General features: G+C 36.1%; 1 pseudogene across 1 annotated transcript; it reads left to right on the top strand.

The window, feature by feature from the left end:
- Positions 1-3746: 3746 nt before the first annotated feature.
- On the top strand, positions 3747-10908 carry LOC143610517 (glutamine--fructose-6-phosphate aminotransferase [isomerizing] 1-like; annotated as a pseudogene). The gene is made up of 10 exons (XR_013149604.1): positions 3747-3929; positions 4121-4229; positions 4362-4508; positions 4634-4799; positions 6307-6667; positions 7902-8152; positions 8215-8329; positions 9251-9506; positions 9586-9751; positions 10682-10908. The product of XR_013149604.1 is annotated as a glutamine--fructose-6-phosphate aminotransferase [isomerizing] 1-like (transcript).
- Positions 10909-25230: the final 14322 nt, after the last annotated feature.

Here is a 25230-nt window from a genome sequence, read left to right as displayed (position 1 = left end):
CCCTAATGAATATTAGATGATTCTTAAAGTCAGAGTCTCTTTCAAACAGTGAGAGTTTATAAAGTTTTATAATGAACTAAAATATATGGTGTAGTAATTTGCCATCCAAAAACAAATTTGATATGCCTTTACATGTATATAAATATAGGTTTTGATTAACATTCATCTCTTTTGTCGTTTAATTTAATATTTTTGTTTTTTATTTTATCTTGGTTGAAACATTTATACATCTTGGATATCTATATTACATATTTTGATGAAATATTTAATTTAGAATTTATGTTTTGAATTTATCAAACATATGTGAATTAGCATTGGCCGTCTTAAAGGTCGTACAAGCCTCAGGCCGCCATTTAGGATCCGTTATTGGCATGCCCCCAAAATTTAAGAATAATATATATACAATAGGGTTCAATAATAATGATATAATCCGACTAGCCCAAATAGCAACCTAAATGGTCATCGGCTAATACAACATATAACTAAATAAACATCACTAAATAAGAAGCTCAAAAGATGGCATGGTTGTGTTTTAAAATTTTCTATTTAAGGATATTTAGTAATCATTTAGGGCACCGATATCTCCAAGACCTGTCAATTAAAAAAAAAATTTATATATAAAAACATGAAAAATAAGGAAAATTATTAATAAAAAGTATTTTATATTAAACATGTCGGTGTGTGCGAATTCTACTTAATTATTGTCGGTGTGGAAGGAGTCGTGTCGGTGTGAACAATATTCCAACTTTTAAGAACAAAATATAAATCTCGTCTTCTAGGTACAAATTTGTCTCAAATGCCTCTGTCAAGACGAAATTTAAAAGGAACAATTTTAAAGGCTTTTGAATTTTGCACGGAGCATGTAGAAAACATTAGAAAAAACCGTATGAAAAAACTGCTTTAAAAAAGAAAATATTTAGTTACCTCCCTCGTGATTTTAAATTAAAAAAAAGGAATATTGGATTTTAATAATCCCAAACTTTGCTCTTTTGGCCGGCATTAAGCCAAACTTTTAAAATATACCACAACAGTCCAAAGTTTCGAGCTATTGGCCAACAGCAAGTTTTTTACTAACGAGGTTAGATTTCGTTAATTTTGGATGAGATGGCTGTTGACGTGGTTGATGACGTGTAAAAGTATAATGGTTGAATCCTACATGGCTACTTACATGTTCCTATCTCTCTCTCCCTCTCACACATATACATATATATATGCATACTATATGTATACTAATACTACACACCTCACCTCTCTCTCTGCATAGACACCTCCAGCAGCCACCGTACCGCCGACGAGAACCACCACAGCCATCTCCGGCCACCAATGAAGACCACCGCCACCACAACCAACCTCCTCCACTAGCACCATCCGTCACAACCTGCTACCAACACACCAAAGACCGGAACCTGGAACCTGCCCCACGACTCGTGCGACCCACACTTCACACAGGGACGCAAAAGCTACCAAGTTCTTTCTATTGCTCTTACCCAACTTGGATTCCGATCCATCCATACTCCAATTTCTTTCAATTTTTGACCTAATTTGGATTCTAATTGAATACCAAAAAATCTCACGAAGACCATACTGCTGCTTCTCACCTCTAGATGGAATCGCCACCAGCCGGACCACTGCTATTGTTCATTATGAAATATCCCATTTTGGCTCCCAAAAATCATCGTGGTTGATTTGGGGAAGATGACCAGATTGGTTGTCGGGAGCGAATCGTGAGCGATGAAGACGAGTGTTGCAAGTCATGATTTTAAGATCTAGGCTGGATGGAGGAGATCGGCGGTGGTTGACAGTGGCAGACTAGTAGCAAGCGGTGATGCTTGAGTGTTGGCGGTGGATTTGCATATGCGTGCATGTATAAATGTGTGTATGGAGAGAGAGACAGAGAGAGGTAAGATATAATAATAATAATAATAATTTTTAACAACTCAGCACTCATGTCATCATCCACATCAAAACACTTGCCACCTAAGTAGCCATGTCATTAAAAAACAAACGAAATCTAACCTCGTTAGTGAAAAGCTCATTATCAGCCAATAGTTTGAACTTGATACTGTTGTGGTATATTTTTAAAGTTTGGCTTATCGTCAATGGAGCAAAGTTTGGCTTAATAAAATCCAATAAAAAGGGTAAAAAAAATAAAAAAATCAAGTCATAAACAAAAAGAAAAGAAATGTAATTTAAAAATCTTCGATTACATCGGCGCCACCACAGACACGAAATCTCTGCGGCTCCGATCTCTGTGTCGTACTTCACTTATTATTGATAGAATAATGTGTGGGATATTTGGGGTATTTGAATTTCGATGTGAGGAGAGACAGACGATACATTCTCCAGATCCTCTTCAACGGCCTCCGTCGACTCGAATACAGGGGCTATGATTCCGCCGGAATATCCGTTGATTCCGACGCCGGAGATTCTCTTCTCTTCCGGAAAGAAGGAAACATCGAATCGCTTGTCAAATCTGTCTATCAACGTAAGTAGTAATAATAATAATAATAATAATAATAATGCATTTCATTTCATGCCCTACCTTGCTTTTCTTTATCTCAATATTAGATGTTATTGTTAATTCATTGATGCTTACTTAAATTCACTTGGCTCTTCTTCCGGTTCATTTTTCAGCTTTCGGGTTCATTTTTTGGGTTTTGGGTTTTTCAGGTTTTAGGTTTATTTTTCGGGTTTCGGGTTTGTTCGGGTTTTTGGCAAGGGGAAAGTGACCCGATAACCAACTCATTTAAATTCAGGTTGGTCAGGTTTTGGTTAGTTTGGGCCAAGGTTGTTTGGTTTTCGGGTTTACATGTAAATTGAAAAAAAAATTGTGATTGAGGTTTATATGATAATATCTGATGTAAATTGCAACTGAGTTAAGTTTAATTTATCGGGTTTAGGGTTTTTCGGGTTGGGTTGATCGTGTTTTGGCAAGGGAAAAGTGACACCGATAAAGAACTAATTTAAATGCGGGTTGGTCGGGTTCGGGCTGTTCTGTTTTCGGGTTTAAATGTAAATTGAAACAAAATATGTTTTTTTTAAAGAAAATCATCATGCTGCTAAATAAATATTAGAAAAATTCAAACTTTATTTGATAATATCTGATTTTGAGGTTTAGTTTAATGGTTATATTTGACATGAAATCTAAGTGTTTTATGTGTCTAGGGTTACCAAATTAGAATTTGGACTACTAGAATATGATAATGTAAAATGGTAATTCAGGTTTGAGGTTGCAATTGTACTTTTTTGGGAATACTTGACTTATGCTTTATGTGTCTATATGTTACCTTATCTTTTCTCTTTTTATGATTCTAGTTATATGTTTCTATCTTTTGTGCTGCCAGATGTTATATAAGTGTTTCCGTTTTAAGTTTTAACTCTCACCTCCTTTGTTCTGTAAAGTGAAATTTGTTGGATTTTTCGATGCTTTTTTAGTTTTATGCTATTGAAAGTTTTGTCTAGTTGAAGTCGTTTACTTTTCGACAGTTTTTTAGTAGTGGGCCCAAACATTTTAAAGGAAAAAAAAGGCAACTATAGGTTTGCAGTCATATCCAAGGAAGTTTTAGTAGACTTACCATATATATAATGTTGTTGTCAATACTAAACCTTTATTGGTTTAAGCTTATGATACATTTTCTGTGTGTTTATATAGTTTTAATGGCATGCAGCTTCATTCATTTATAATGTACGCGTTGGTTAAAGTTATATTTGGAAAATCATAATTTTTAATCAACTATATTTAATCGCTGTTTCAGAGGTTTTCTGCTACGGGTTTAAATCTGGAAGAATCATTTTCTGTTCATGCTGGAATTGCACACACTCGTTGGGCCACACACGGTGAGCCAGCTCCAAGAAATAGTCATCCTCAGTCATCTGGTGCTGGAAATGATTTCTTGGTTGTTCACAATGGCGTTGTCACGAATTACGAGGTGTGCTTAAATTTGTATAAAGTTTGATATTTGGTGTCACTATTGCATTATTTTTATAATAATGTTGATTTTTACATGAAATGATCTAAATGGTGGTAAATCCCACATTAAATCTTGCTCAATTTACCTTTTCCATGTATATATATTCGTTGTATGATATGTGCATAATGATTACTATATAAATAATGCAGGCATTAAAGCAATCTCTTATTCGACATGGGTATACTTTTGAATCTGAGACTGATACCGAGGTGATCCCAAAGCTTGCAAAATTTGTTTTTGACAAAGCAAATGAAGGAGGTACTTAAAATCCTTTTAAGAATACAACATTAGTTGTAATATATTTGATAATTTCATGCACTGGCTTTATTTTGTGTGATGTCAGCTAAATCTTCTACCATTTAGATCTTAATAAATGCTTTACTAGTTCAGGTGATCAAACCGTCACATTTAGTGAAGTTGTGCTTGAGGTTATGAGGCATCTTGAAGGCGCATATGCACTTATTTTTAAAAGCAAAACATTATCCAAATGAGTTGATTGCTTGTAAACGTGGCAGTCCACTGCTTCTTGGTGTGAAAGTAGGTTCTTACACTTGATTAAAATACTTAAATACAATTTTTATAGTTTATTTTTTTTGTTAATTATATAGCTACAACTTCTTTATTTAGTTTCACTTGTATTTAGAAACAAATCTATCTTGCAGGAATATGCTGAAGAACAAAACAATGGAACATCATATAATGATATGAAATTTATTTCAAAAAAACGGTCGCCCTAAAGAACTTTTCCTATCTAGTGATCCTCATGCGCTTGTTGAACACACAAAAAAAGTGTTGGTGATTGAGGATGGTGAAGTTGTTGATATTAAGGTATTTTGCATTGACCATCATATGCTACTCTCTATTCACAACTGGTAATTTAGCAACTTTAATAATCATAATCAATAACCAGGTGCCTAATGATAGGGATAGTTAGGTAATTTGACATTGTTTAATAATCAGTTTTCTTGTGATCTTGGTTTTAAAAGCCGCGCGAGGCGAGCTGGAAAATGCCTCTAGGGCTTCTGACACTAATGATGGAATGTTAAAAGTCTCGTCTTCTGGTACTAGATTCCCACCAAAGATCTCATAACAATATAACATCCATCGTAAACTAATCTCATTACCATCCATTCAAACTTGTGATGTATCAGAGCATTATGCATGCAAGATGGGCATATTTAGACCACAATGACCGTTGGGTAATGGTTCTATCATTTCGTTTATGTCATGTCTTGCAATGAAGATATAGATGATGAAGATTGTCCTATTGCATCCTTGTACATAGCCATGACGTTGTTCATGGCTGCTAGTCATGACCATTGGAGTTTCCATCAACAAGAATTTGGCCATTATATCTTGATTGTTATCAGTCAAGTGATCTATTGGTGGGATGTTAAAAGTCTCGTCTGCTGACACTAAAACTCCCACCAATGATCTCGTAACATCCATGCCGACTTGTGTTGTGCTGCCATAGCATGATGCATGCAAGATGGGCATGTTTGGGATGCATCATCTTGATAATAATCAAGTTATCAAGATATATACATCCAATCACGATGATACGAATTCCATGGTCATGACTTACGACATAAACAGCATGATGGCTATCTACATGAATGCAACAGGACGATCTGCGTCATGGTCGTCCTAGTTGCAAGCGAATGAACATAAACCAAATAATGGAACAATTGCCTACCGATTATCATGGCCCAAAACATATCCATCTTACATGCATCATGCTAGGGCACAACACATGTTGACATGGATGGTAAGATCATTCACAGTAGAATCTCAGTTAAGAGATTTATAAATTATGATTCTCCAAATACAGAGAGATCCACCATGCATCATCTCTATAAATGTTTGTGTGTATCTAAGAAAGAGAACTAAAATAAGTGTTTGTGATTGAGATAGAGATACATATGGAGAATGATATGTCGCAGGTTAAAAAACGTTTACAGATATTTAGTTAAATTATAAAGATGGAGATTTCTGCTATGAATGGTCTAATGAGATTAGTTACCATGCATGTTATGAGATTTTGCCGGGAATTTAGTGTGAGAAGACGGTGCTTTTGTATTCCCACCAATCCACCATAGACGAGAGAGACGCAACTTCTGATTGTAAAAAAGCTTATTTGCTTGTACAGTGACTACATGTTTAACTGAATCAACAACAATTAACCCTCAATATATGCAAGAAAGTAACCAAAACGCTAGAGAAACCGAACATGGGTTAAATACAAATGAACCGTAAAAAATACAATATCAAGCCTCTTGTGCTTTATAACCACCTTTTGTTGTTTTTGACTGTTTTCATTTAATGATTATATTAGGATGGAGGAGTAACTATCCTAAAGTTTGACCATAACAAAGGAAAAGATGGAAAATCAGTTTCAAGGCCCGCATCCGTGCAACGCGCGTTATCTATTCTTGAAATGGAAGTTGAACAAATAAGTAAAGGTAAATATGAACATTATATGCAGAAAGAGATTCACGAGCAACCAGAATCTTTAACCACAACAATGAGGGGCCGGCTTATACGCGATGGATCCAGTAAACGAAAGAGTGTTTTGTTGGGTGGACTTAAAGAGCATTTTAAAACTATCAGACGAAGCAGACGGATCGTTTTTATTGGTTGTGGTACTAGCTATAATGCTGCTTTAGCTGCCCGACCCATTTTAGAAGAACTTTCTGGTAAGTTTTTCATTATAAATATTAAAGTTGATAATTTTGATTATAAAAGCTAAGGGTGTTCCTGGTTCCGTTTAAAACCGTGAAATGCGCAAATCCGTCTCTGTGAAACTGCCCAAACCGTTACTAATGGTTCGGTTCGGATTGGTTTGGTTTGGTTTAAATCTTGGCATGGGTTGGGTTGTGTTATCCGAAAACTTAATTCAGTTTTATTATTTGATTTTTGTAAATAAATTTGGTGTATGGAATATGATTTAAGGGTTTTTCTGGGGTAAACACATTTGGCAACTTTCAAACCGGTTTGACTAGTTTCTTTTTATGTTATATGGTTTATATTACTCGTTTGACTCGTTAGGATACATGTGTAAATGAGTCGAGATTCTCACATCTACTTTTAAACATATTTTTTTATTTGGCTCTTGACAGCTAAAAACATACAATTTTTGGTGTGGGCCGGTTTGTGTTGATCCAAAACACTTTCTGTTCAATCTTATATTTTGATTTTTATAAATAATATGTTCTATCGAATATGATATAAGGGTTTTTCTGCATTAAAAGCACTTTGGCGACTTTTAGGGGTGTAAACGAGCTGAGCCGAGTTGAGTCTGAGCTCAGCTCGTTTAATTTATGAGAGCTCGAGAAGTTCAGCTTGTTTCGAGCTCTTTTTCTAAAGCTACGGCTCGACTCTTGAGTAGATTTTCAAGCTCGAATTTGGCTCGTTTATTATTTATTAATTAATTTATATATGTTTATAATTATAATTTCTATATATAACATAATTTATACTATTTAGTTATTTTCATCATACTTCTATATATTTAGTAATTTTTATATTAATATATTTAATGCATCAAAAAAAAATTATATAAATTAGGCTCATTTAGGTACGCGAGCCAGCTCGTGCTCAATAAGTGAAGCTTGGTCTTGGTTTTTAAACTAGAATATTTTCAGTCTTGAGCTTGGTTAAGCTCGGTTCGTTTACACTCCTAGCGACTTTCAAACCTGTTTGACCAGTTTCTTATTATGTTATTTGGTTTTTTTGCTCGTTTGACCCGTGAGGGGCACATAAGTAAATTCTCACCTCTTTACATTTTAACCTTTTTTTCCTTTTTTTTCTTTAATATTTGACCCATTAGAGATAAAACACAACTCAAGTCAAACCATTCACAAGTAAACAGTCGATTTTCCCACCTGACCACCTCTAATACTCCATTTTCAATAATATATTGACTGACAGGTATACCTGTTATGATGGAGATTGCAAGTGATTTGCTAGATAGGCAGGCGCCTGTGTACAGAGATGATACAATAATATTTGTTAGTCAATCTGGTGAAACAGCCGACACATTAAACGCCCTCGAATACGTCCTTGAAAATGGTGCATTGTGTGTCGGCATTACAAACACTGTCGGTAGTGCTATTGCCCGCAATACGCACTGTGGTGTTCATATTAATGCTGGCAGTGAGATAGGTGTTGCAAGTACCAAGGTAGATATGTCATCTTCCACATTTTTCTTGTTATATGTTTATTATAACACTTAATTATTCAGGCATATACAAGTCAAATAGTGGTATTGGCTATGGTGGCTCTAGCGATAGGGGCCGACACAATTTCCACCAAAGAGAGAAGAGAGGGAATAATAGAAAGCCTTCTTAACTTACCTGGTATGTTGAAAGTTACACCTTTCGTTCTTTTAGCTTTAATAATTACACTTATCTCCTTTTAGTTTGGTGTTTTTAACAAATTTAGTTCATTGAAGTAATTGACGCTAAAATTTTAGTTCATTTTCTAAAATGACTATTTACCCATACAATAAAAAGGAAAAATAAATGACATTGTTTGTTAAATCAAGTATGGTCCTTTTGTTAGATGTTTGTTTTGGATAGGCTTGTAAACAAACTGAATGGGACATCTTCGTGGTCGTTTAAGTTAACCGAACAAACGATCGAACATGAACATCTAAATGAACGCCGTTTTCTTGTTTGTGTTCGTGTTCGTTTGTTAATGACATATAAACAAAACGGTTTACGAACACAAAATGAACAAACATAGCTGACAAAGAAATGAACATAACCGACGAACACCAATTAAAATTAAACTTGAACATCAATCTCTTAGGCCTAAAAAATAAAACTAGTCCAAGTTGTAATGGGTCTAAAAAACTTAATTGAATATATAAACGAATGTAAACACACTTAACTAACGAACATAAACAAATAAACATAGATGAGCGTAAATAATTTACGAACATAAACGAATGTTCATGAACTTAAATGAACGAACCAGACATGTTAATAGTCTTCTGTCCAACTAAATGAACAAAAAAATTGTTCATGTTTGATCGTTTAATAAATAAACGAACACAATCGAACTTCCTGCCGAAAAGTTCACAAATGATTCAGTGAATGTTTGGTTCGTCTACAGGCCTAGTTACGAACTCATTCGTTACCACTAAGTGACGTTAAACTTCTATTTAATGTATGTAAAGTGACTGTTTAACCCTTACCAGTTACCTTTAAAAAGAAAAACAATGACTTTTTTTTGTTAAATTAAGAGGTATATAAGTAATTTCACTATACATGCAGGAAAAATAAGGGAAGTGCTTAAACTTGATGAAGAAATGAAAGATCTTGCAAGATCACTAATTTCCGAGCAGTCACTTCTTATGTTTGGAAGAGGATACAACTATGCAACAGCTCTTGAAGGTGCCTTGAAGGTCAAGGAAGTGTCACTTATGCACAGTGAAGGAATACTCGCGGGTGAAATGAAACACGGGCCATTAGCTTTAGTTGATGAAAATCTTCCAATTATTGTTATTGCCACTCGCGATCAATGCTTCAGGTTCCTTTAAAGTTTAAAGTTTAATCGCATGTTAGTTTTATACTTTTGTTAATTTGCATTATTGTGTTTTTTTTTTCAGTAAACAGCAGTCAGTTATTCAACAACTTAAGGCCCGAAAAGGTCGATTGATAGTGATGTGTACGGAAGTAGACGCAGAGGTTGTGTGTGGTGGGTCCTGCCCAGTAATCGAGGTGCCTCGGGTCGTTGATTGCTTACAGCCTGTTGTCAACATTGTTCCATTGCAGGTATTTTTTAATCTTATTTATTTTGTCATGTAATTTTTATTTTTGTAGTTTAATCATTTTCGCAGTTCATCACATGTTTAATCAGTTTATTTCCTACAAACCTTTGAGAATTATTTGCCGTATGGGTGGCAAATAATTAGGTTTTGGGTTGTTTTTTCTGACCCGTTTAATACACGGGTCATGTTTGGGTTGATTTTCCAACTGTTTAGTTAAATGGGTCGTGTTTGGTAGGAGTGTGCATGCGTTGGTTTGGCTTGGTTTTTTGGCTTAAACCAAACCGAAAACAGAAACTCGTTTTTTGGTTTAAGTTTGGTTTTGTTTTTTTGATTTTACTTTCTAGCTTGAAAGTTTGGGCCAAAAAATTGGCCCAAAATAATGATTTTTTCTATTTATTATGGGCCTAAATCTTATTAATTAAGAATAAAATAGTTGATTATTATAAATTTGGGCTAACCTATTTGGGTTACACTATTTATTAAAATTTTTATAATATACTTAAAATTCAAAATAAAAATGATAAGTCTATAATTTCGGCTCAGTTTTTTTTTTTATAGTTTTTGTTACATGCAAAAACTGAAATTGAACCGAACATTCGGTTTTTACAAAACACAAGACGAAGCCGTTGGTTTTGTTTGGGTTTGGTTCTTTCAATTGGATTTTTTTGGTTCCAGATCGTTTTTCCGTTTTTATGCACTCCTAGTGTTTGGGTTGATCTATTTAATTAAAAGGTAGTCCCTTCGGCGTTAACTCGTTAAAAGAAGTTTATATTATTAAATGGTCAACCTGGCAATACGATTATGATCTGTTCAAACCATTTACAACCTGCCTACTTAAGTTGTTTTTGAGTACACAATTTTAAGTCTGTGTGATTAAGGGTTGACATTGCATTGTCCATTTACTTTTTAACCGTTGGTTTTCTTTAACATGCAGTTATTGGCTTATCATTTAACCGTTCTACGCGGGTACAATGTTGATCAACCAAGGAATCTTGCAAAGAGTGTGACAACCGAATGAGAATAATATATAATTAACCCATTGCATTGCTTCGTATATACTCGTATAGAGCATACACTGATTTGTGTGAAGTATTGATTGCATGATGAAGATGTTCGTAACATATTCATCCGAAAAGTAGAAATATGTGATGAGCTTGTTTTAGACTAGACAGTGCACAAATCCGGTATTTTTAATAACCGGAACCGGGTAGGAACCGGTTATTTTCAGATCGGTTACAAAATGGGACCCGTTCCATTCAAGAACCGGGTAGGAACCGACCCGGTGGAATAATATGGGAACCCAGTGGAACCGGGTAGGGTACGAACCGGGTCCGGTTTATAACCAAAAACCGGGTACACCGGGTTTTTTGAATTTTAAGCCAATATAGCCGTTATGAACCGGTTCCAACGGCTATATAGCCATTTTTGGACCGTTGGGACCGGTTTTTACCATATATACCTTACAAACATACTATAAATAGCTAGGTGGTGTGTAGAAATTGTTAAACCATTTTTAAAACTCTAAAACACACTTTAAATCACAATTAAGCTTAAATCGGCAATCAATGGCAAGTAACGACGATGTTGTTATGGTCATCGACACTCCACGATGCCCCGAGGTTTGGGTTCATTATGATTTGTGTTTCATGACCGACTCACAAAAGATGGCGCGATCCGAATACTGTTCCAAGTTTCTAAAAGCGGGGTCGAACTCCACGCTACGAAAGCATACCAATAAGTATTGTCGTGTGAAAAAAGTTTGGATGCCAAGAAAACGGAAGAGGGAGAGTTGTCCGGCTCTACAACTCAAGCACCTACTGCCGTCGGTAACGACGCTTAATCGTTGTAGAGCATGGGATCAAAACGACAAACCTTGTTTAAGTTGTTATGTTGAATATTTTTATGTTTAATAATCTTTGTAATATGTTGTGTCTTTATAATAAAATGTTCGTAGTCGTTGTAATCAAATGAAAGAATAATAAAACATGACTAAAATATGACTAATAATAAACAAAGCAGAACTAGTAAATAAACAAAGCAAAATTAAAAAATTACTTGAAATTTGATCGATTGGTTCGTGTTACAAATTAAGTTACCAAACAAATAAAAATTACAAGTCTTCAAACTCTTCTTAGTTTTCGTCCTCGTTTAATCGTTGAGTCTTTAAACACATACTTGAGGGGTAGGTGTGGTGTCAATTGGGGAGGGACCGGAGGGTATTAGGATAGGGATAGGTGTGGGAATAGAACGTGGGTTGCCGTTGGGTGGTGGTGGTTAAGGGTGGCAAACCCAACCCAAATGGATTGTTTTAGGTCAAGATGGATAAACTTTAAAAGTAGAATGGGTTATGATGGATCATAAAAATTCTTCAAAGGGGTCGGGATGGGTTGGAAATATACAAGTGAGTTTCATATATAAGTTAAAATGGGTCAAAACAAAATATTCAAGTCATCCAAAATTTATCTAATTCCAAACTATCACGTGTGAAACAAAACTCATCCGAAACCCAAAAAACGATCAAAACGAAACAAAACCCCTGAACCGACTAAAACGAAACAAAAAAACTGAACTGAAATAGAAAAACGACCAAAACGAAACAACAAAAAACCGGAATGAAACCGAAAAACTGACCAAAACGAAACAAAAAAAGCGAAATGCAGCCGAAAAGCTAACCAAAACTAAACAAAAACACCGAATCGACCAAACCGAAACAAAACTGAATCGAAATAGAAAAACGACCGAAACGAAACAAAAAAACCGATATGAAACTGAAAAGTTTTTCAAAACGAAACAAAAAAAGCGAAATGCAACTGAAAAGCTGACCAAAACAAAACAAAAACACCGAACCGACCAAAACGAAACAAAAAAACCGAAACGAAACTGAATTGAAATAGAAAAACAACCAAAACGAAACAAAAAAACCGATATGAAACCGAAAAGCTGACCAAAATGAAAAAAAAGCGACGTGCAACTGAAAAGCTGATCAATACAAAAAAAAACACCAAATCGACCGAAACGAAACAAAAAAACCAAAACGAAACTAAACCAAAATAAAAAATGACAAAAAACGAAACAAAGAAAAAACAAAATGCAACTGAAAAGCTGACCAAAACAAAACAAAAACACTGAACCGACCAAAACGAAACAAAAAAACCGAAACGAAAAAGAAAAACAACCGAAACGAAACAAAATTAAATTGAAACTGAAAAACTGACTAAAAGGAAACATAAAAAAACTAAATGCAATTTAAAAACCGGACCAAAACGAATCAAAAACACCGAACCGACCAAAACGAAACAAAAAATCTGAAACGAAACTGAACCGAAATAGCAAAACGACCAAAACGATACAAAAAAATCGATATGACAACGAAAAAACTGACTAAAACAAAACAACACTGAAACCGAAAAACCGAGAAATCGAAACCGAAATCATTGAAACCGAGCAGATACCGAAACCGACCGAAATGAAAAAAAAAACAAAACCGAACCGAAAAAAACCCAAAAAAACTCGAACCTGAAACAGTACAAAACTTTTTTTTAATGAACGAGGATGACGTGTGAAACATTTTACTTATTTTACATTTTGCGTTTTTTATTTATATTTTGAGTTATTATTTTTTAATAGTTTTTTTGAATATTTTTTTGAGGGACTTTTAAAACCCTTTGTATGCCAACATTCACTTGGGGTCAAGATGGGTTAGCTTTACCCATCTTGACCCATATCCATCCTAACCCTCTATTTTAAAAATTCATCCTGACCCGTACCCATTTTGACCCATCATCCAAATCCAACCCAACCCACTCACATTGCCATCTCTAGTGATGGTGGTGGTAGAGATGGGTAGCTGGGTGGTGGTGGTGGTTGAGGTTGTTAATAGAGCCTTTTTTTAGTAGGCAAACACTCCAAAGAAAAGATATGAAGAACAAGATATTTGGGGTAATTTTCTGATTAATTTCCAAATGCAAGAATTAAAAATATTTAAAGATGCATAAGAATACATGTCCACCATGCCATGTTTGCATGTTCACCATGTCCCTTCCCTTATTCTTAGCCATGATCTACCTCTACCTTATCCTAAATGCATGCAACTGAATTGAATTGTGAAAATTTGTATTATAAGAAAATTCTACCATGTACAAATACCTTTCCCATTTCGATGGTGTGTGGAACACAAACGCCCGCAAGTAAGCTTCAAGGCAACGGTTTACCACTTCGGTTTGACCGTCCGTCTGTGGATGGTAAGCACTTGAATGCAACAATTGTGTACCCATTTGTTTGAACAATTCTCGCCAAAACCCGCTAACAATAATCGGATCGCGGTCCGATACTATGGTTTTAGGTAAACCATGCAACTTGTAGATTTCTTTCATGAAGATGGCAGCTAAGGAGACCGCTGTATAGTGGGATGGAAGAGCAATGAAGTGTGCAAACTTTGACAATCGGTCTACAATCACCCAAATCACCGTTTTACCTTTCGATGGTGGCAGATTTGTTATAAAGTCCATGGAGATATCATGCCACGTGTGTTCGGGAACCGGAAGTGGCTGGAGTAACCCATATGGTTTATGGGTTGGTGTCTTGATAGCTTGGCATATCTCACAATTACGAACAAAAGAAATTACCTCTTTCTTTAAGCCTAACCAAGAAAAAGAAGTAGATAACCTTTTGAACGTCGCGGTGCTTCCCGAGTGGCCACCAACAGGGGAAGAGTGAAACTCTTGTAACAGCCGTTCTCTAACGTTGCCGATGGGAGGGACCAGAATTTTTCCACTTACATAAACAAGTTCGTCTTTGTAAAGATGATGAGGAAACGCTGCCGGATCCGAAGTTATCTTTTCGATTAATTCAATGCCCGTCGGGTGATCTTTGTAGTAAAGCTTAATCTCATTTAACCAAGGTGCAGTCGCATGAGATAATGCCATCATAGCCGGAATTTGCACTCTACTCAACGCGTCGGCCACAGTGTTCTCTTTTCCCGGTTTGAAATGGATTTCAAAGTCGTATCCGAGTAACTTTGTAATCCACTTTTGTTGTTCTGGGGTATGAATTGATTGGGTTAAGATATGCTTGAGACTATGGTGGTTGGTGTAGATGCGAAAACGGCTTCCCAATAGATATTGTCGCCATTTACGGACGGATTCCGTGATAGCATACAACTCTTTAGTGTAGGTTGATTGAGCTTGCATTGTGGGACAAAGTTTTTTTGAGAAAAAGGCAATGGGTCGATTATTCTGTGAAAGAACGACTCCTATAGCATACCCCGAAGCGTCGGTGGTTAAGTCGAATGGTTTTGAGAAATCTGGTAGGGCGAGTGTGATGAGGTTTAACTTGTGAGTTTTGAGAGTAGTGAAGGTTGTATCGGCTTTGGTGTTCCAAACAAACTATTTGGCTTTGAGTAGGTCAGTTAATGGTGTAGCTATGTGAGCATATTGAGGTACAAAACGACGGTAATACCCCGTAATACCCAAGAAGGCTCTCAAAGTGGTAAAAGAATTTGGTTTCAGCCACTGTTGAATTGAATTAATTTTCTCCGGTTCCAGCCTTACTCCATCACCAGAAATACGATGTCCCAAGAATGAAATATCGTTTACAGCAAAGACGCATTTCGATGCTTTTGCATGGAAGTTGTTGTCACGTAAGGTTTGAATAACAAACTGTAGGTGAGCATAATGATCTTCTTTGGAGGTCCTATAAATCAAATATCGTCAAAAAACACCAAGACAAATTTACGTAGAACGAACCTGAATAAATCATTCATAGCCGATTGGAACGTTGATGGAGCGTTGGTGAGGCCGAATGGCATCACCAAAAATTCATAATGGCCATCTGTTGTGTGAAAAGCGGTTTTGTGGGTATCTTTTTGTGCAACCCGAATCTGATGGTAACCCGACCGGAGATCAATTTTGGAGAAGATGGTTGCACCGTTGAGTTCGTCAAGAAGCTCATCAATCGTTGGGATGGGAAAACGATCACGAACGGTGACGGTGTTAAGGGCTCGATAGTCGACGCAAAAGAGCCAAGTACCATCCTTTTTTTTTTCACCAATAAGACCGGTGACGAAAACGGGCTTTGGCTTGGTCGGATAATCCCGACACGCAACATCTCGTCGATGAGTTGGGTCATTACTTGCTTCTGAAAATGGGGGTAACGGTATGGTTTAACATTTACGGGTTTGATGTCATCGAGTAAGGGTATATGGTGGTGATGAGGTCTCGTAGGTGGTAAGGTGTGTGGGGTGGCGAAAACGGTTTGGAACTCATTCAATAGTTTGGTAATGATGGGATCGAAATGGGATAAGGGATCAGTTGGGTGTGTAGTATTGTGTGAAGGTTCCAACAGTAAGGCATGAAGGGAAGCAATTGACCCGTGACGAAGCATAGACGATAAGGAACTTGAAGTTACATGTTTAGTCATAGGTTCTCCTGTGAGAGTTGTGTGTTTGCCATTTATGGTAAAGGAGATTTGTGGTACGGAAAATTCGGCGGTGATCGGACCGAGAGTTCCCAACCAGGAAATACCAAGGACCACGTCTGCTCCTTGAACTGGAAACACGAAGAATGGGATTTGAAAAACGGCTTTCTGCAGTAGTAATGGAACATCTGGACAATGTCCTTGATAGTAAATGTTCTGACCATTCCCGACCATAACCGCAAAAGGTTGTAATGGTTTTGTTGGAAGGCCCAACATAGATGTGATCCGTGGTTGTATAATATTGTGGGTGCTACCACAATCAACCAATACCGTGACTGGGGTGCCGTTGATGTAGCCCATGATTCGAAGAGTTGGTAACGAGGACATGCCAAAATAAGCTGCATCGGACAAGGGCAAAAAGTGTGGCGGTGCTACGTTATCCTGTAGTTGATCGGGCGGGTAATCAATTGAAGTAATCGGATCTTCATTATCCACAATCAACATGAATTGCGGCGGAGAACACTTGTGACCAGGGAAAAATTTTTCGGGACAACGAAAGCATAAGCCTTACTTTCGACGTTGTTGAATGGCTTCCGGGGAGAGTTTGGTAATTGGTAGGGGTTTGGGTGGTGAAGGTAAAAGTGGTTGGGTGGTCGTGGCTGGTGTGGTGGTGGTCGTTGGTTTGGTGTAGTTTGTGGATGTAGATGTCATGGACGTTGATGGGGTAGCAGGTGATGTGATGAAGTTTGTTGTGGAATAGGGTTTTGTGGGATAAGGTTGTTTAGTTTCAAAAAGATGGTTGAATTTTTCTTCAATACGTCGGGCTAGGCCACAAACTTCTTCAAAGGAAGTGGGATTAATGATAGCGATTTCGGCCTGTATCTCCGGTTTAAGCCCATAAATATAACAATTACGTAGGGTTTGGGGCGATAAACCTGTGATGCGATTACTCAAACGTTCGAATTTGGTTTGGTATTAGGGTACGGTGTTTTTTTGTTGTAGTTTGAATAGGGTTGCTTCATGGTTATCGAACGTAGATGGGCCGAAACGAAGTTCAACCGATCGCTTAAAGGCTGGCCAGGTGCCGAGCAAGCCGTTTGATGACTGATTTTGGTACCATGTTAAGGCATCGCCCACGAAGTGAAATACGGTGAGGGACACTCGCTCTTGTGGTGGGGTTTGGTAATATGTGAAGTAATTTTCTGCTTGAAATTTCCAACCTAATGGATTCGTTCCATCGAACATCGGTAATTGGATATTTGGTGGTCTGGGGTTACCTGGTGGGTTGAGGTTGTTGACCGGTCTGAGGGGTTCATCATCGTCAGAGACTGGAGCTAAACGATCGGTGAGTGTGGAGACCTGGTTGATGAGACAGGCTGTATTTTCAGTTTGGGTGTCGAGTTTGGTGTTGAGGTTGTTTGTGGCTTGGACTAAGGCTGCAATTTGGGCGTTAAGGTTGGCTTGAGTGTTGGTGGTGATGGAAATCAATTGGTTCCATTGTTCAGTAGTGGTGGGCGGTAACTCGTCAAACGAGGAAGGGTCTTTGCGAGGCGGCATGATGGCGGAGGATGAGACGTGAATGAAAGCACCAAGATGATAGAGCCTTTTTTAGTAGGCAAACACTCCAAAGAAAAGATAGAAAGAACAAGATATTTGGGGCAATTTTCTGATTAATTTCCAAATGCAAGAATTACAAATATTTAAAGATTAGAATACATGTCCACCATGCCATGTTTGCATGCTGACCATGTCCTTTCCCTTATTCTTAGCCATGATCTATCACTACCTTATCCTAAATGCATGCAACTAACTAGAACAAGTCAACAGAGGAAATAACAGAAAGAAATAAACGTGTGTAACAATCAATGATGAATGGGCTCGGCTTCTTTAGTCCATCAACTTATTGGGCTTGCGTTTGGGCCTGTCTTCATTGAGCTGAGCTTGGTCATGTGTTGGAGTGGGCTGGACCGTATCAGTTGTGGTGGTGATGGGCCCACGGTTAGGGGTGGGTGTAGGTGGTACTCTGGTGGCACTATCCATCACAATTCTTAATGGACTTGTAGCACTTAATCTTTGCATTCTTGACATATTCAAATCTCTTTGTTGTTGTTCAAAGCCCATTTCACCTTTCTCTAAATCTTTAGGGGTTGTTTTTTTGGTTTCATGGTAATTTTGCTTGTTTTGATCATCACCATCTTCACTTTCTCTCTCTAAAACCTGAAAAAAAAAGTGAAAACATGAGATAGAATGTTTTGTAATAGAAGATATTGAAACTGTTTAGACTTTAGAGGGTGTAGTTTACAGGTTCTGTAACACCCATCTACGGCGGCGAAGGGGTTTCAGGCGACGGTGGTGGTGGTGGTGGATATTGTTTGTTTGTTTGTGTTATAATGTAGTGGACGTTATTATATTTGGTTTATACTGTTATTTTCATAAAAGAACATATCAGTGATAACAATTGATCAATTAAAATTTTACGACTCCGATTAACAAAAGGCCAATAATTTCTTAGTTGGGGAGGGAGTTATATTGGGTTGATTATATTTTATAAAAGTAAAAAAATAAAAAAAAAGTTATAAAATCGACCAAAGGAAAAGAGAACAAATATTAGTCAATTTGAATATCTATTATTTTTATTTAACCATCTGTATATAACCTTCTGAACGTTAATTTAGATTCACATTTATATGAGGTTAAAACGTTAATTTACATACTTTTTTTTCAGTGAGTGATCCAAAAAATCTTGACACAGAGGTCGGAAATTTTTGGGTCAGTACCAATTGACTATTCAGCCATTCGATCGGGTTAAATCAAAATATAATTTTCCGGTCAAGTTGTTATGACCGGGTTAGATCGGATCGGGTCATAAAAAATTAATAAAGTAGGTGAAACGTAACCTTTCACAATTAAACATTAGTTTTTTTGTTAAGACTATATCTTCAATAACTTAACATATTCGTCTATTATTCCTTAGTATAACTAATGTGAAATCTAAATATTCACTTTTTCACCTTCACATTCTTAAATTACCAAGCCCATAATTTTTTCTCCATGGGGTCACAATGTTACGAATATGTATGTTCAATAAATTATGTGGTTAGGATCAGGTAACATATTTTATTAACAGAGTACAGAATATATATATATATATATATATATATATATATATATATATATATATATATATATATATATATATGATCTGGATCATAAGAGAACTTTTTTGAAATTGAGAACTATAAGAGCCATTTTGACCATAAAAAATTTAAAAATAAAAAAATCATAAAAAAAAACACAAAAATCAAAACAGTAAAAAAAAACCAAAATTCTTATTTTATCATCCCGGTTTCATAAAAAAAACTCGGTTTAGCTAAATTATATACACATATGTATAATATGTATATGTATATATATATATGTACATTTACATGTTTTTTTTTACACATATGTATAATGTAAGATACATGATACTGTACATGTGTGTATATTACGTAACGAAATATTAACTAAAATTATACATATGTGTATAATACGACGTTTTTTTTATTTTATTTTTATGAAACCGGAATGAAATATAAGAATTTTGGTTTTTTTTACTTTTTTAAAATTTTTATTATTTTTTGTTTTATGATTTTTTTTAAATATTTTTTTAAAGGTGTTTTTAGTGGTCCAAAATGGTTCTCAAAGTTCTCAATTTACAAAGGGTTCTCTTAGGATCCTTACCATATATATATATAGGGTCGGTATCATTTAAGAACTATAAAAATGTTAAGAACTCTTAGGCTATGTGTAGTGGAGGGGCTACAATTGGGGACGAATTGTGACACGTAGCGCCCAGTCAGCATGGAGTGGAAATTTGTTTTTGGGGTGTAATGGTATAGGGGCTACAAGTTGGGCCCACAGTGTGTTTTTTTATTATTTTCTTTTTATAACTAAACTAATTAAATAAAAACCAATTTATTTAAATAATTAAATAAAAATGTATTAATAAATGCTTGGACATCCGAAAACGACGTCGAAACATAGCGTCGTTAAATGTAGGTGTGTCGTCGAAGTAGTCCTTCATCAAACGAGCGTTCGTTTGCGTACGATCACGAAGGATATATGACCGTCTACATGTGCCGTAGATGGAGCAGAGCCGGACACCATGTTATTGGCGACGGCCCGAACCGCGTTCATGACCTCTAAATGCTCTTCCGCCACTTGTCGGTGAATCTGATGAATTCTTCGACTCTCGTTTATTAATTGATCCAAAATCTCGGCAGAGTTCGTGGAATCCGGGTAACTCATTGAGTTTGAAGAAGTATGAAAATAATAAAAATGATTGCTATTTTTATGTTTGTGTTTGTGTATGATAGGGTGAAAATAGTTAGATAAAGTTTGATATATATATTAAGTTTTTAAATTAATTTTTTTATATATTTAGCCGTTACCCAACGGCATTATTATTATTATATTATTATTTCTCCATCTCGCAGGCGATAAACTAATCCCGCCCCCGCTCAAGTTCGCCCAAATTTCGCCCGGGGGGCGGCGTTCAACCTAAAAATCGCCCCAAATTCGCCCTTTTTCTCGCCCACTACGTTGGGCCTTAGGAACTCTAAACAACCAAACATTTTTAAAATTTTTTTTATATATTAACATTATTTAAGAGTAGCTATATCATATTTTATATAAAACTTTTGATTACATATATTTAACACAAGTTTACATATGTGTAAAATTTACGTACGAACAAATTTACATAGGTGTAAAACAAAACAAAGATATGTATAGAAACTAATTTTCAAAATTGTGTAAATATAGATATAAAAAATTGATAAAACTACACTCAAATAACACTAACATACAAAAAAATTATAAAAAATGTTAGTTTTAAAGAGTTTTTTTAAGTTCTTAAATAATTTATGAATCCTGTAATGATACTCATCCTATATACATATATGTTAAACATTAAGAGAAATTATTAAAAAACAATGTATCATGTACTAAATCAAAATATGTATTAAAGAAATAAATTAAATACAAAAATAAAAAACAGAAAACCTGTTTACCAATTGAAATTGATTATAGTAATAAATATAATAATAATAGTACGTAGTGATGGTTATCATTTTTAAGTCTGATAAGTGACATCTACTCCATGACTCAATTTTAAATTAGCTGAGCGTCTTCTTTATTACTATCAGGGGGGGCCGGACGGAGGGGATGGCGAGGAGGGCGATGGCCCTGGGCCCACTCCCTCCTTGGGCCCAAGTTTTTATTTTAAATGTCATATGTTTTAACTTGAAGATTTGAACTACCTTTTATATAGTTGTTGAAGCGAAGATGGAAAAGAAAAGAGGAGAGTAAAAAAGAAAATGGGGTTTCCGGCATGCTCTATAATTGACAATAGAAGATTGCGAGAAAAAGTATATACTTGAAATACTTTAAAGTAAATGTGAACATCTAATTTAATAGGCTAATAAAGACAAAAAGGCTGGCAAGTAAAAAAGAAGGCAGGTGGTACAGTCATATATCAATCACTGTAGTTATATTATTATTATTATTATTATCATTTATCTTTTTGAACTTTTCTTATGACTAGTTTAACTTTTACTATTTTTAAGCAGAACTATATTACTTTTTTACATCATAATTCATACACTTTTGTTTATTTGATTATTACTCTAATATCCTATTTTAATTTTGAACTTTTCTTATAAGTAGTTTAATTTTTCATTCTGTTGAGGATTGATTTAAACGAAATTAAACCCTTTTTACATCATAGCATTTATATAGGTTTATCATCATTTTCTAATACGTTTTACTGAAAAATTTGGGAGGACAAAACTTTTTTAGGCCCAGTTTCATCCGTGCCCCAGGCCCTTAATTTTTGGGAATTTTCAGAGACGGCCCTGATCAGGTCGCTACGGCATCATCCAGACACCGGAATATTTCTGGCGAGTCCAAGTTCAAACTTTTCTTTTCATTTTAAATTGTCACTAGCTTCACAAGGATCGGTGTCAAAATTTCACATGAGTCAGGTCGGCATTTCAACACATATATAGTACTAAATTTATTAATTTACACAGGCGGTACCACCACTGTAGGGTCCGCCTCTTGCATGCAGTCGTTAAAAACAAAGCCATGAGAAAGACTGCAGATAAGACAGTATTAGGGTCTTGTGAGTAGGTTGTATCATAGAGATAACTATCCACATTGTGTCCATAAGTATGCTGTATGGAGTGTATGCCATAAACTATCAAAAGACAACCCATCTTAGGGTGACATGATAGATATGTTAGACATGCTGGGATATGTGACCAATATGATATTCATTCATTTTTAAATAGGAAATATATTTTGTTTTTCCGTTATATCCTATTTGATCATTGATATTCGAACATTGTTCTCTTTCCTTTGTTCTAGTTCATGATCTGAACGAGTCGCACATACACCCTAGTACATGTTCCTCGACGCTGAGGGCATCCCCGAAGCGCGGGGGATTTTGTGACATTTCTAATTGGCTGTCTTGTATTTCTAGTAAGTTGTTTAATCGTTGGCATGTTGAATCATATAGTTCGAGTAAGTCTTGAATGAGCCCCCCGAAAGCTTGATGCAAATAAACGAATTTTTGTTCTACGTCTCCGAGCGATATATCCCTGTCTAATTCTGGTCATTGAATAAATGAAACTTTAACGAATAACTAATAGATTTCCTATATAAGCCTAACAAATTGGTGTGAAAATCCGTTAATTTTAGAGAAATTATAAATCATGTAATTTCTCCATGTTCGTTTGTGTATCTTAATCAATTCCGTTTGAGTATGTAAAACATGTCGTGTACCAATTTTAAAACAGAAGAAACTAACGGGGAGACAATTGTGAATAGACAAACATTCTTAGGCATTGTACATAGAAACACACCAGAGTCAAATACGTAGTACAAATACCCCCAGCCTCAATACAAATGAAAACAGCCACACCAGAGCACAAACATAGTTTAAACACACCCAACTTCCTAATACAAATAAAAACAGCCAAAACAGAGACACGTAGATAGTTTAAAACCCTAAACCCTAAACCCTCGTATAAGCATAGCAACACACTAGAGTCAACAACATTGTTCAAGGACCCCTTGATCCACCTTCCCCATCTTGGGAACGACGCACTATGGCCCTTTCTAGCTTCTCTATTGCCGATGTCTTTTCTTGAAGCAATCATTTTGCAACCACTATTACTCTTCTCTTCCTCTCCAGTTTCTTCTGTGAAATGCCTAGAGCAGCTTCTTCCTCTTTGGCCCTAAGTTCTTGAAGACATGACTCTACGACATCTAAATCGAATGCTGCTGCCAGTGACCTGATCTGCCCAGCTGCATTATGAGTCAGGGCTACGTAACGAAATTGGCAGCCAACTCCTGAACATTGCCTTTGGATTTCATGACATATCAGACAAGCTTGCGCCATTTCAATTGTTTAATAGTCCATCCGTCCCATTATAATTGTCTAGGTTTGAAAAACACAAAGTTTAAGAATGATTGAATGATTATATTTTTTTTCTTACCAAATGACAATAATGCTCTTAAAAAGTGGGTCCATCAATATTATTTATTAATGTTAGTTGTGTGTGTTTAATGGTAAACTTGAAAATTGACTAATAAATTTTAAAAGTGGACACTTGTAATGAGACAAATAAAAAAGAAAATGTTGACATTTGTAATGAGACGGATGAAGTAATTTACTTGAGCTCATAATCATGAAGTAAATACAATATATATCAGAATGAAAATATCACAATATAAAAAAGTGGGATCCTAAATTTAAATATCTACATCTATAGTGATTCTGTTAAAAAGTATGGAAAACGAACTTTTTTGAAGATATATAGATCGACACAGAATGTTTAACAACGTAGATATGCAACTACACTATTAGTTAATCTCCAAAGAGAGTTTACAATTGTTCGCGACAAGAGAAAAGAACCAGAGAGAAGAAGAGATGAGATGAAAGTTATGGAACAGTATCTTGCCTGACAAAAAACTCAATTTTCGTCTTCTATCCCTATGAACTCCAAAAGCGCTACTTATATAGTGCAAATCCAATAATTGGTTTCAACTTTCCTTACATCCGGTTAACCCCTTCAAGTTCCAGCTGTTACATGAACTTCCATATTTTGAAATAAAGTACATGACACTTACGTTATCATCCCAATATTGAACCATGAATTTTTTTTTTCAGATTGAACAGGGTTTAGTGGGCTAATATTGTAAGGCTGAGGGGTGTGGAGCGCGAGAAAGGGCGCGTGAGGCCAGCCGCTCGCGCCCCGGGGCGCGAGCACCACACCACCGAGGCGCGAGAGGGGCGCGAGAGGGGCGCGAGCGCGGAAAAAGAGGCAGGCGCAAGAGGGGTAGCGCTCGTGAACGGTATGGGAATGCGTAAATAGAGCCGTTGGGCTCTTTGTTTATTAAAAAAAAAAAAAATTTTTTTGTGTTGATTCGATTTGTTACCTGATGGTGAATAACAATCTGATCGGAGTTAGTTGTGTACGGCGGTATGACTCCGGCGGTGGTTCACGGCGGCGTTGGGTCGCCGGTGGTGATGAGAGTGGATTAGGCGAAGTAGCGGCTGAAAATAGGGTTTGAGATATTTGTTTGTTTATATTTGTGTGTTGTGGGCTGATATATTTGTGTGTTGTGGGCTGATATGCTTGTTACTTTTAAACGGCTTAGGGTGTTTTATCTAGCGTGACGGATAGATCGGTAAAACCCAAGTGTTAGGACGGTAAGTGTATTATAATATTGAAACTAACTAAAACAAAAAAGTTATAAAAATTGAGGTGGACTGATGGAGTGGAGTCGGTCGGTAAAACTTGGGCGTTGAAGCGGCGAGTGTATATAAATTCGGTCGGTTTTATGTCATGTTTGTTATGGTAACGGAACAAAAACAAAGAACGAAAAAAAATTGGTATGATCGTTTTTGTTATGTTCGTTATAGTACCGGAATTAAAACAAAACGCGTCGAGTCTACGCAAATTCAGTGAGTTTTAGTCATATTCGTTAAGGTAGCGGAACTAAAACAAAAAATAACTC

Source organism: Bidens hawaiensis, unplaced genomic scaffold, assembly GCF_021521415.1.
Source record: "Bidens hawaiensis isolate Kalapana, Puna unplaced genomic scaffold, B.hawaiensis_p1.1 tig00026601_1, whole genome shotgun sequence".
Taxonomy (NCBI): Eukaryota; Viridiplantae; Streptophyta; class Magnoliopsida; order Asterales; family Asteraceae; genus Bidens; species Bidens hawaiensis.
The sequence above is the reverse complement of the archived record's forward strand: the minus strand, read 5'-3'. Positions and strand labels throughout refer to the sequence as shown.